The sequence below is a fragment of the Magnolia sinica genome, chromosome 18 (genome assembly GCF_029962835.1).
Source record: "Magnolia sinica isolate HGM2019 chromosome 18, MsV1, whole genome shotgun sequence".
Classification (NCBI taxonomy): Eukaryota; Viridiplantae; Streptophyta; class Magnoliopsida; order Magnoliales; family Magnoliaceae; genus Magnolia; species Magnolia sinica.
Genome location: NC_080590.1, coordinates 18,509,620 through 18,522,313, shown reverse-complemented (window position 1 = coordinate 18,522,313; position 12,694 = coordinate 18,509,620). Strand labels below are relative to the sequence as shown.

Sequence of the window (12,694 nt, the reverse complement as noted above, 5' to 3'; positions counted from 1 at the left end):
ATCTTTCCAGCCTTGTCATGAGCATTCCTTTTGTAATTTCCTCTTTGTGAGTCTTCCATCAAGCATCCTTAGATCTTGATCAATGGACATAAGTACTCACACTTTTATGATGTAGAACCTATTCGATGAAGGAGGATTAGAGGGACCTCAAGGCACTTTAGGTATCTTTTTACTGTGTACTCCATGCTGCAATAAATGGGAATATATAGGGAAAACCTACTCTTCCTGCTGTTTTCAAGAATTGTATTTCTTTCATTCTCATTATTAATATCATATATATTTTATCATTTACTCTTATGTGAGCAAGATTTGCACTTAAATATCTATTTCAAGGGATTTCATTAATCGAGAGATGAAATACATTTCAGGCTGTGACCTAAAACAGGCCATTGATTACATTTCATTGATTAAAAGGTAAAACTCAAATATGCTCATTATGAATGCAAATAATGTAATGTATAAATAGATTATTATAATACTCATATCATAGCGTATACATCTATGGTGATACTTGTTTTACAGTGTCTGCATCTCTAGTCTATAGTCGTAGCATAGAAAATCACTTTAGACTTCTTGTATTAAAGATTTAGTAGTTGGGCTTCAGGCATTTTGCAGTTTTTGGATGTCATGGCATCTCGAATAGCTGTTAAGTGGTCATAGACATCAGGGTACTAAGATTTATGGCCGGTTCACAACTCTTCTTAGTCAGTGACCATTTTGTCCCCTCTCTAGTTTTCATGGACAACTAGATAAATTTATCTCCTTTAACATATGTTTATATAGGGTCCTTGCTCTTTTTTTTTTTTTTTTTTAACGAAGGATAATCATGGAAAACATGACCATATATATATATATATATATATATATAGGGTCCTTGCTCTTACTCCGGTGGTAGACTCCTACGAGTTTCAACACCTGGTTGAGGGTTCGGGTACCCATAGGTGGTGAAATCTCACCATGGCGTGAGTGTGTGGTGGTGTGTGTGCATTTGTAAAAAAAAAAAAAAAAACCTATGTTTACATACATTCAAGGTACTTTCATTTATAAACTATGGCATTACTTGTTATAATGATCTACGAGAAATATCATCAATATCACATCCATGTCATCAATAGATAAGATTCACGTTGATTTTCCAAGGCACTATGCCAATAAGGTGGCCATGATTTTGGTTCCCAAGGTGAACATGCAAAACATGCTTGATGGATGGTTGGATCTCATGGATGTTCCACCCATGTGGCTAGGTATGCTAGCAGGACTTTCATAATTTACTAGGAGATATATCACATGTTCATGCGGAGGACGTGAAGAGATTTTCAAGGCACATGAAAGAAGGTGATCAAGAAAGGATCACACAAATCTATCAATATGCATATTTATCTGTACTTTATGTACTGAAAACAACTTGTAAACATGTCGCCCCTCAATTCTTATACGACCGAAACTTTGAATCCTCAAAAGACACGGGAAGATATTTTAAATGAAGCTAAGATTATCTTGAGAATTAAAAAAAAAAAAAAACTGCACTACTTAGATTTTACTGCATCTTTTAATTCTTTAATACAAATGTGTATAGCTTGCATTGAGCATAGTAATGGGGAGATCGAGCAATAAACCTTTGTAGGACCCATTATAATGACAGCGTGAAATCCATTTGGTACATTTGTTTTGCCAGTTCATGTTAAGATGTTAAAGCAAAAACAATATAGATCTATAACTCACGTGAGTCACAACATATGTCAACATGGAGATAGGTGACCCACCTTTGAAACCATGAGCACCTCTCTCTCTCTCTCTTGTTTTGATTTCTAGTATTTTTTTTTTCCTTTGTCCCTCTCCCATGCTCTTTATACATGCATTGTGTGTGCCACTTCCCCTAGTGTTATTAACATGCATGTAAAAGTTATAAACATATTGTAAACTTTTTCATTTATATAAAATTTATCCACTTCTTTATTTGGGGTCCCCTGTGTTATGTGCATGCCATCTAACGTGTGTATAAGGTGAGTCCCACTTTGGGTCTTTGCAATCATTAGGTGGGCCAAACTATAGAAAACAATCCACATCCACCAAAAAAGTTTTAAATTCACTTGGTGTCCCATGTTCTTGGCTCCTTTATATATTTAAGTGTTTGGACGGGTTGGGTGGTCAATAAACATCCATAGAATGATTTTTATGGTATAATAGTTATATTAATTAGTTGTTAATTTTAAATATTCAAGTCAGGATGGCCGAGTGGTCTAAGGCGCCAGACTCAAGTTCTGGTCCTCGTTTGAGGGCTTGGGTTCAAATCCCACTTCTGACAAATTTTAAAACTATTTTATTCTCAATTTCCCAACATTTTTTAAAACTATTTTATTCTCAATTTCCGAACCGTGCCGTCTATATTTTTGTGAATTTTTTCGCATTATAAAAATAAATATGGTATTTTCAGCAGGTGGGCCAGATTTTAGAATCAGTTAGATGGGTAAAAATATTCTGCAAAGTTTTTATCAGCCGTACATTTTGTCTAATAAATTGTGGCCCACCTGACAAGCGCACGGACCCTCATTCTTGGGCAAAATTAGCATGTAGACACTTGTAGCGCTCTAAATTTCTAACGTATGGATTGAATCTCATACCAACATGGCACGTTGGCAGATACGTGGCCTGTACATGATATGGCTCGTGCATTGGTGTGGGCTTAGCAAATCTCAAAAAATAAAACTTTTTTTTTTTTTTTTTTTAACATACTGTCCACATTTTACACGCATTGACTTTTTTTGAACTTCCCAAAAAAAAAAAAAAAAAAAAAAAACCTTACATATACCAGACATGTACCTAAGGTACTATAGGTAAAGAAACCAAGACTGGGCCCTTAGGTTATTCTAACACAATTAAAGTTTTCTTTAATCGAAATTATCTTAGGATAAACATGTGAAGCAATGGCATAAGATTCTAAAACCAACTCAAATCACAATTTCTCCCCCTTTTTGTTGAAGTATTTCATTTAGTTCATCGCTTCTATAGTTCGATGCGGATTGCCTGTGGCAGCGTGCCCGCAAGAAAGGAAGTTCCTGTGCTCGGAAGCTATGTGTGGGCCGTGTGGCCCACTATAATTGTTATGAGAATTCCACTTTATCCATCCATTTTTCCAACTCATATTAGGAAATGAGCACAAGCATATCCAAAACTCAATTCCGCTGCAGGATGGGAAAAAGTGGATAGGGAAACACCTAATTAATGCTGAAACATTCTTGAGATTCACCGTGATGTTTTATGTGCCATCCATGATGGGTTTACTCACTAGGCTAATCAGCTGATGTTATATTGATGGTAAAATCATATAGATTTTGTGGAAGATGAAACAATTATTTAATTTTTAGGACCAGAGGCTAAACCAATAGATGATTCACAAGGGTAGTGGCCTTGTCTCGAAGAAGACGAATTGAATGCACTAAATCAATAGTATATTGAGCTAGGATTTATGCAATTTTCTTTAATATTTACGTTTCAAAATTGATTATAGTTCAATAAATTAGAATTTTAAATAATTTAAAGCATTTGCTTGGTTAGTACCGTAGTGAGTAGTACTATACGAAGTGAGTAGTACTATATGAAGATATGAAACATATGGGTTAAATGATTTTGAATTTTTTTATTGGTTGATGTATGTGAATGGTTAGGATGGTTGAATATGCATTGTCTTGATGAATGGGTTAGAGTATAGTAATTGTGAGACTCTAGGAAAACAATATAAATACTTGGTTTAAGGAGTATACGTTGTGTAAGAGTCATAATCTATAACTTGGGTCTAAAGGTGCACACTCTGTATCTGAATTGTGAGACGTGACACATAGTTATTAAGATCTCCTACAAATCTCTCACTTTAAAAAGGAAAACAAAAAATGTTTTTGTCATTATGATGATACAATTTCCATAATATAATCTTTGGTATATAACATAGCTTAATGATGGACTTATTCAATAAAATATGTTGGATCGAATGGATTTATAGAATATGCTTTGTGGGCCTTCACAAAGTTGAAGATGTAAGAACTCTATTTAGTGGGCCTTACTGATCAACGGTCTGGATTGTTATCAGTTGGACTGGATGATTGAGTAGACCAGTGGGCCCCACTTCAGGTGATGTGCTGCGCAGTCTATCTGCGCAGCTCTGCGTATTAGGGCTGGAATGCTATAGCTGTCTCACGCAGACAGCAGTTTGAGTTGAACTAGGATGCTACAACGTGGAGCATGGGAGAGAGAGTTGTGATGGGTTTCAAACTCCCTCTCCACAGACTCTATAAAAGAGAGCTGGGTCCCCAATCCTACACCAGAGCAGAAATTCGAGTCCCATCTACTGATTTGCAGAAAGGGTGTGAAGGAGAGGAAGATCCTAAGCTCTACAGGTTTTCTGGTATTCTTATCCGGCTTCCATGGCGGCGTCTCAGCTAGGTAAGCTATCCGACCCCTGATCGCCATGTCCCATGCACAGACAGATCCGTGGGCCTATTCCGCATATAGATAAGATCCCACAGTTGGTATCAGAGCTACCTGTGCATAGGAATGGATGATCAAATCCAGCTATACTTAATTAGATCAGGAATTATTTTTTTAATTCCTGAAACAGATCAGAATTAGGGATTTCGAATCCCATATCAGATCAACATCAGGGATTTTCGAATTCCTGAAACAGGATTTCGAATCCCAAATCCAGATTAGGGATTTCAGTTCCAATAGCCCTTAAATTTGAGATTTTATATTCGAACTCCTAAATTCAGACATTCGATTAGGGACTTTTAATCCAGTAATTAGGGATTTGAACCCCAATTACAAAATCCAGAGTTAGGGATTTCGAATCCCCAAATCCAGTTGAGAAATTAGGGTTTTCAATTTCCAGATCCCCAAATATGCATTCGGATTAGGGATTTGGATTCGAAACCCTAAATACAGAAATCCAGATTTGGGATTTTTCCAATTGGGGATTTCCATTCCCGAATTCCCATTATCCCAAAACCTCTCACCGTGATCTGTTGGACCGGTGGCCATTGTCGAACCTCATTCATTTGGACGATGGTGATGAGTCTCCACCTTTTTCCTTCCTCTATCCGGAGAAATCACCAGCGCCTTGAGCTTTTGCGTTCGTTTATGGCAGCCGATGCACCTGCCGTAGCCGCTGTTTTTCGTTGATGTTTATAGAGATGAAAGAAACCCAATCTCTTCTCCTTGCATGAGGCAGACGCCGAGAAAAGCTGAGACTTCGTCTCTCTTCCTCCCTCTCTCCTGACGCTACTTCCATTGGAGATTTTTTCTCTCCCTCTTTCAGACGCTGTTGCATCAACCCGTTTTTTTTTTTTCGCGGTTCCCACATCCGAACGATGGCAGAGAGAGAGAGAGAGAGAGATAATCGGGATTTGAGATTTTTTTTTCTCCGCTCGGGCGATGGATGTTTTAATCCATCTGGTCGGCGGACCCGATTGATAATTTTGGACCCGCTATCGACCATCAATTTATAATGGTGGGCCGTGGCCCATTATATGAGCCCATTGATCTAAGTTTTTAGACCGTTGGATTTAGTTCCACACTTAATCCTTGATCTAGGCACTGTATTTGTTCCATCATGAGCATATAGTCTGACTCATTCAGGAGGATATGGACCATCTAATTACTTTGATCTTGAAATTTCATACATATTAAGACCTTGAACTTAATTGTTCAAACTGTGAACAACCATTCATGGATCTACCCGTCCAGTTACATAGTCCATTCTATCTGTCTATCATGAGAATGACAGGAGTTGGATTTAGTTATGTTCATTTGAACGAATACACATCAAATAAGAGTTCTGATTCGGCCCTATTATAGGCCCATCACCCATCCTTAAGAATTGATATAGGCCATTGGAATATATAGTATGAAACCTATCTGCGTGTATCACTTTAAAGTTCATATATTTTCCAATGATCAATACCAACCATCTTGTGGGCCGCATCGGACTAATTAAGATATAATCCATAGAGAGGCAGGATTATAATAGCAATCCTAAAGTCTATATTTGTAGTTTTGGATTCGGTTGTATTAGCCACCATAGTGACCTCAATCGATGAAAATATTACAAGTACAGACTTGTAACATTGAGATAAGTGGATTGCATACAGTTGCGTTCACATTTTCATGCATACGGTAACGAAAACACAGACGATTACCATTTGGCAGTCAAGTGAACGGGTGAAGTAAATGGTGCTGACAATGTAAAGCTGAAAGACTCATCTCACCCACAGGTGTTGAGTGTCTCAGATTTACATGACTGACATCACTTAGCTTCATGTTCAGGAGAATCACTAACATGTTGTTATTACCTCCCACAGGAGGAATGATGATGATATAACAGATTCTCACTAAGATGTGATGGTTGGGCCCATCTTCATCCTGGATGATTCAGTTGATGCCTCTCTTAGCAACTGAATTGATTAACTTTGCCTGATATTTATTTACATTCACTAAATTGCTTTGTGGAATAATGAACTAATGTGAGTATATGTGTGTCTCTTATATTTCAGTCTCAATTCCAACTAATACGCATCAAGTCCCTGCCTTAAATGGGTCTAATTATACTCAATGGAAGAACGCCATTGAAGTTGTACTGGGCTGTCTTCAATTAGATCTTGCCCTGATAACACCAGAACCGCTAAAGCCATCTGACAATGCCACTGAAGCTGAATATAATCGATGGGTTGCATGGTTTAGATCAAATGATACATGCCTGAAAGTCATTAAATATTCAATTTCTGAATCGATGAAGGGTGCCATGCCTGAAACAGATAAGGCTAAAGTTTTCCTAACTGAAATGGGAAAACGATTCAAGAAATCTGATAAATCTAAAGTGAGCATTCTTCTGAATAAATTGACTCGCTCGTCCTACGATGGAAAAGGCAACATCCGTGAATACATTGTAGAGCAGATCGAAGTTGTTTCTAAGATCCGTGCTCTAGGACTTGTACTCACTGATGATCAACTGGTTCATTTGATCATGAACAACCTACCTCCCCAATTCGGCACGTTCCTGGTAAACTATAACACTCTGAAGGACATGTGGACATTGGATGAACTCATCACTCAGTGCGTCCAAGAAGAAGACAGGATCAGACAGATGATAAAAGTTCAAAATGTTAATATGGTGACTTCAGGACAAGGGCATGGGCAAGGGAATAAAGGTAAAAGGAAAAGGAAATAAGGTTCTAATAAAGGATTCTCTGGTCCTCCATCTGGAAACCATGAGAATCAATCTGGAAATGGATCTAAACGCAAACGGGTTAAAGGCAAATCGTGCTTCTTTTGTAAAAAGACGGGTCATCTAAAGAAAGACTGTGAAGGTTTTAAGGATTGGCTCATAAAGAAGGTAATCATTCTGTTCTTGTTTGTTTTGAATCTAATCTGACCGATGTGTCAGCGGATTCCTGGTGGATAGATTCAGAAACTATTATTCACATATGTACTTCTATGCAAGAATTACTACAAGCCAGGCCACCAACTAATGCGGAGCGCTCAGTATACGCAGGCAATGAGGTCAAAGTTGACGTGGAGGCAATAGGAGTCTATAGGCTTAAGTTGAAGTATGGTCATTTTTTGAATTTAGTAAATACATTCTATGTGTCGTCTGTAAGGTGCAATTTAGTTTCAATTTTCTGTTTGGATAAGTTAGGATATTCGTTCCACTTTGAAAATAAAAGTTTTAGTATTTACTTTAATTCGATTAAAGTTGGAACTGGCTCTTTAGTAAACAACTTATACCGGTTAGACTTGATTGCCTCTCACGTCTATAATATTAATACCTTACATAGAAATGTAGTGGGATCCAAGCGAAGACTAGACTATGAGAATTCCTCCATGTTGTGGCATAGGCGACTATGCCATATATCTTGTGAGAGATTAAACAAGCTTGTGCGAGAAGGAATTTTACATTCTCTAGACTTCTCTGACTATAAAGTATGCATTGATTGCATAAAAGGAAAACAGACTAGAACAAGAAAGAAAGGTGCAATCAGGAGTGTAGATCTATTAGAGGTTATACATACAGATATCTGTGGACCATTCCCTACAGCCTCATGGAGTGGCCACAAATATTTCATTACATTTATAGATGACTTCTCTCGCTTTGGGTACCTATACCTTATCAGTGAGAAATCAGATGTCCTGGATGCTTTTAAAATCTATAAGACCGAGGTTGAAAATCAACTCGATATGAGAATTAAAGTTGTTAGATCTGACCGTGGTGGTGAATACTATGGCAGATATGACGAATCAGGACGCAATCCAGGGCCATTCGCTAAATACCTACAGGATTGTGGCATTGTTGCTCAGTACACTATGCCTGGTACTCCAGAGCAGAATGGAGTTGCTGAGAGACGTAATCGCACCCTTATGGATATGGTGCGAAGTATGATCAATAATTCAACATTACCAGAATCTCTGTGGGGTAATGCGATCAAAATCGCAGTTCATATATTAAACAGGGTTCCCAACAAAGCAGTAAGCAAAACTCCTTTTGAGTTGTGGAATGGGAGAAAACCAAGTCTCCGATATCTACATGTTTGGGGTTGTTCTGCTGAGGCCAAAATTTATAACCCGCATGAAAAGAAGCTTGATCCTAGAACCATAAGTTGTTTCTTCATTGGATACCCAGAAAGATCAAAAGGCTATCGATTCTACTGTCCTTCCCACTCCATCAGGATTGTTGAGACTGGGAATGCCAGATTCATTGAGGACACTGAAAACAGTGGGAGCACGAACATAAGAAATTTTGTATTTGAGGAACAAAGGACTGTGACTCCTGTCATAGTCAATCCAGATCACGTGGACATTAATGATGCAGTCGATTCTGCAGTCACTGCAGAGCACTACGTAGAACCTCATATACAAACCACTGATGAGGAAAATCAAGATCAGACCCAACAAGCTGAACCATTAAGAAGATCTGAAAGAGAGAGAAGACCAGTAAATCGAGACGATTACATCGTATACTTACAGGAACACGACTTTGACATAGGGGTGGAAAAGGATCCTGAATCCTTTACACAAGTCAAACAAAGTGTTGATCCTTCTCGTTGGTTTAATGCCATGAAAGATGAGTTGAAATCCATGCAGGACAATAAAGTATGGGATCTTGTAGAGTTACCCACTGGAATAAGGCCGATTGATTGTAAATGGATATTTAAAACCAAACGGGACTCCAAAGGTAATGTCGAACGATATAAAGCCAGACTTGTTGCCAAGGGTTTTAACCAACGTGAGGGCATTGACTTTAAGGAGACTTTCTCACCAGTATCAAAGAAAGACTCATTCAGGATCATAATGGCTCTTGTAGCTCATATGGATTTAGAGTTACATCAGATGGATGTAAAGACTGCATTTCTCAATGGGGATCTAAATGAGAATGTGTACATGTTGCAACCCGAAGGTTTTGTAGCTACTGGCGCAAAATATTTGGTTTGTAATCTTAAGATTTCCATCTATGGGTTGAAACAGGCATCGCGGCAGTGGTACCTTAAGTTTCATGAAGTAATTTCTTCATATGGCTTTGTAGAAAACACTGCAGATGAATGCATCTACATTAAAATCAGTGGAAGTAAGTTCATTATGATGATTTTGTATGTTGATGACATTCTGTTAGCTAGCAGTGACACCAGGATGTTGAGCGACACCAAGATATTCTTATCTCAAAAGTTTGAAATGAAAGACCTTGGTGAAGCTTCTTACGACATCGGCATTGAGATTCGTCGTGACAGAACACTTGAACTGCTCAACTTGTCACAGAGGACCTATATTACTAGGGTACTCGAAAGGTATGACATGCAAAATTATGCTTCAGGAAAGTCACCCATTGTGAAGGGTGACAAATTTGGTTTATTTCAGTGTCCAAAGAATGATTTAGAAAAGAATCGAATGAAAGAATTTCCGTACGCATCAGTAGTAGGGAGCATCATGTATGCTCAAGTCTGTACGCGACCGGACATTGCCTTTTTCACTGGAATATTGGGAAGATATCTATCTAATCCAGGAATGTAACATTGGATAGCTGCAAAGAAAGTATTACGGTATCTTCAGAGAACAAAAGACTTCGGACTCACATACAGAAAGTCTGATCAGTTGGAGTTGATCGGATATTCAGATGCAGACTTCGCAGTCTGCGTCGATACTAAGAAGTCTACTTCAGGATACATCTTCATGATGGTGGGAGGAGTCGTGTCGTGGAAAAGCGTGAAACAATCTACCACGCCTCATCTACTATGGAAGCCGAATTTATTGCTTGCCATGAGGCATCTAATCGAGCACTATGGTTACTGAGTTTCTTCTCGGGTTTGCGAGTACTGGAGCATATTCCGAAACCGTTGAGAATATTTTGCGATAATTTGCTATTTCCTTCTCTAGTAACAACAAGCATTCGTCAAGGTCAAGGCATATCGACATCAAGTATCTTGTTGTAAAGGAAAGGGTTCAGAATCATCAAGTGTCCGTGGAATTCATCGGCACTAAGCAGATGATTGCAGATCCGCTCACTAAAGGGCTCCCTATCACGCCATTTCAGGAGCATGTAACATCCATGGGAGTCATTGATCCCACATATGTTTTCAGTTAGTGGGAGTTGAGCGTACTTTGATTTTCACAGACACTTAGAGATCTCGTTTTATACGGTTTGTTTGGATGATTTTGATATAAAGATTTATTTCTGCTTATTTATATATATGCGCAAATTTTTTAAATAAGTGGAACTACAGTTGTGTCTCGTTGGAGACATGAAAAAGCTTCAGGACCTCTTAAGGATAGGCACATATTATCACACTAAAGTGTGTAATCCTTATACCACATTTCCTAGTTCGTGATCTATGTCGTTAAGATTGAAAGTATTTGTGATCGCGCTTAGACTCACTTCGCCTAAATTAAATGTTGTGATGACTACCGCGTTTCGATACTGACTGTTTTGATGGACCAGATTGAATAGCATTACTCATATTGTCCAACTGTTTTCATTGGTTGACTATTTAGATATTTTCTTAAAAATATCAAAACTTGTTTACAAAATTATTATATATATGACTATCATTGACGTTGCTCAATGAGGCCCAAGTGGGAGAATGTAAGAACTCTATTTAGTGGGCCTCACTGATCAACGGTCTGGATTGTTATCAGTTGGACTGGATGATTGAGTAGACCAGTGGGCCCCACTTCAGGTGATGTGCTGCGCAGTCTATCTGCGCAGCTCTGCGTATTAGGGCTGGAATGCTATAGCTGTCTCACGCAGACAGCAGTTTGAGTTGAACTAGGATGCTACAACGTGGAGCATGGGAGAGAGAGTTGTGATGGGTTTCAAACTCCCTCTCCACAGACTCTATAAAAGAGAGCTGGGTCCCCAATCCTACACCAGAGCAGAAATTCGAGTCCCATCTACTGATTTGCAGAAAGGGTGTGAAGGAGAGGAAGATCCTAAGCTCTACAGGTTTTCTGGTATTCTTATCCGGCTTCCATGGCGGCGTCTCAGCTAGGTAAGCTATCCGACCCCTGATCGCCATGTCCCATGCACAGACAGATCCGTGGGCCTATTCCGCATATAGATAAGATCCCACAGAAGATGGACCTCCTTTAGTAATCCACCAAAGCGCTATGGGAGTGAGATGAGATGGAACTAATTCACTCATCCGATCATCAATTTGGTTGGCTCACCGAATACAATCGACAATTTTGATTTTAAAAATAATAGTATAGTTCAGTGAAAATTTGTAAAACAATATTAACGTGTTAATATTACTATATTTAGAAAGAAGTTTAACGTGTTTTTTTGTTTCTGCAATTTTAATATAAAAATTATCAAGTTGATGAATGTAGATCCACCATTCCCAGCCCGTGAACAAAAAGATGAATTCAATCCTTTCCAGCGTTGAGTGAATGACAACTTGGTCTTCACTTCTCATATATAGAGTTTTGATGGGGCCTGCTATAACTTTTCTTGTGGCAATCCACTTCCATGTGCTTATTATGAAACATAGAAAAAGGGGGAGATAGCCAGTGTATTTCTTTCCATAGCATAAAATCTTAAATAATTTCATGATATATTTAAAATTTTTGAAAGTATTTAAATTATGACATATATTTTATTTTTAGTTAGACTATGATCAAGCCATGCATACTAAGCCCAATTGGATCTACAGAGGATGGTCGAGCTAAATAGGGCCATTACCACTCCAAGATGGAAAAGTCTAAAATGTTTACGTAATTAATTAAGCATTTAGTTTTCTAAGTGCAGATAGGAGGCATTTTGATATTCTTATAGACAATGATGGATGATATAAAAGCACTTAGATTTGTAGATGTGGCACATATTTAACTCAAATGAACGGTCAAAATCATGTTACACATTGTAGATGGATTATAAGACTAAAATAAATATTATTTAAATGATCATAATATCTAATCTTTGGACGCAATTCTTCAAAAGGAGGTTTCTAAAAATGGAGGATTTCAAGCCTCTTTTTTTTTCAATCAACTTGGCGAAAGTAAGTTTTTGATTGATTTTTATCGAGTTGGTGTTCTAGTGTTGATTTGGTCGAGTGGGAGATGAGATGAGGGTTTGAAAAGAGCATCTAAACACCATTTGAATTAAAACCATGTTTTAATATCAAAACCCCATTTAGAGGTTGCATCCAAATGGACTTTAAAT

At 38.1% G+C, this 12,694-nt stretch overlaps 1 non-coding gene across 1 annotated transcript; it reads left to right on the top strand.

Moving 5' to 3' along the window:
* The first annotated feature begins 2,221 nt into the window (after window positions 1-2,221).
* TRNAL-CAA (transfer RNA leucine (anticodon CAA)) lies at window positions 2,222-2,305 on the top strand. Its single transcript has one exon. It is a non-coding gene; the product is annotated as a tRNA-Leu (tRNA).
* Window positions 2,306-12,694: the final 10,389 nt, after the last annotated feature.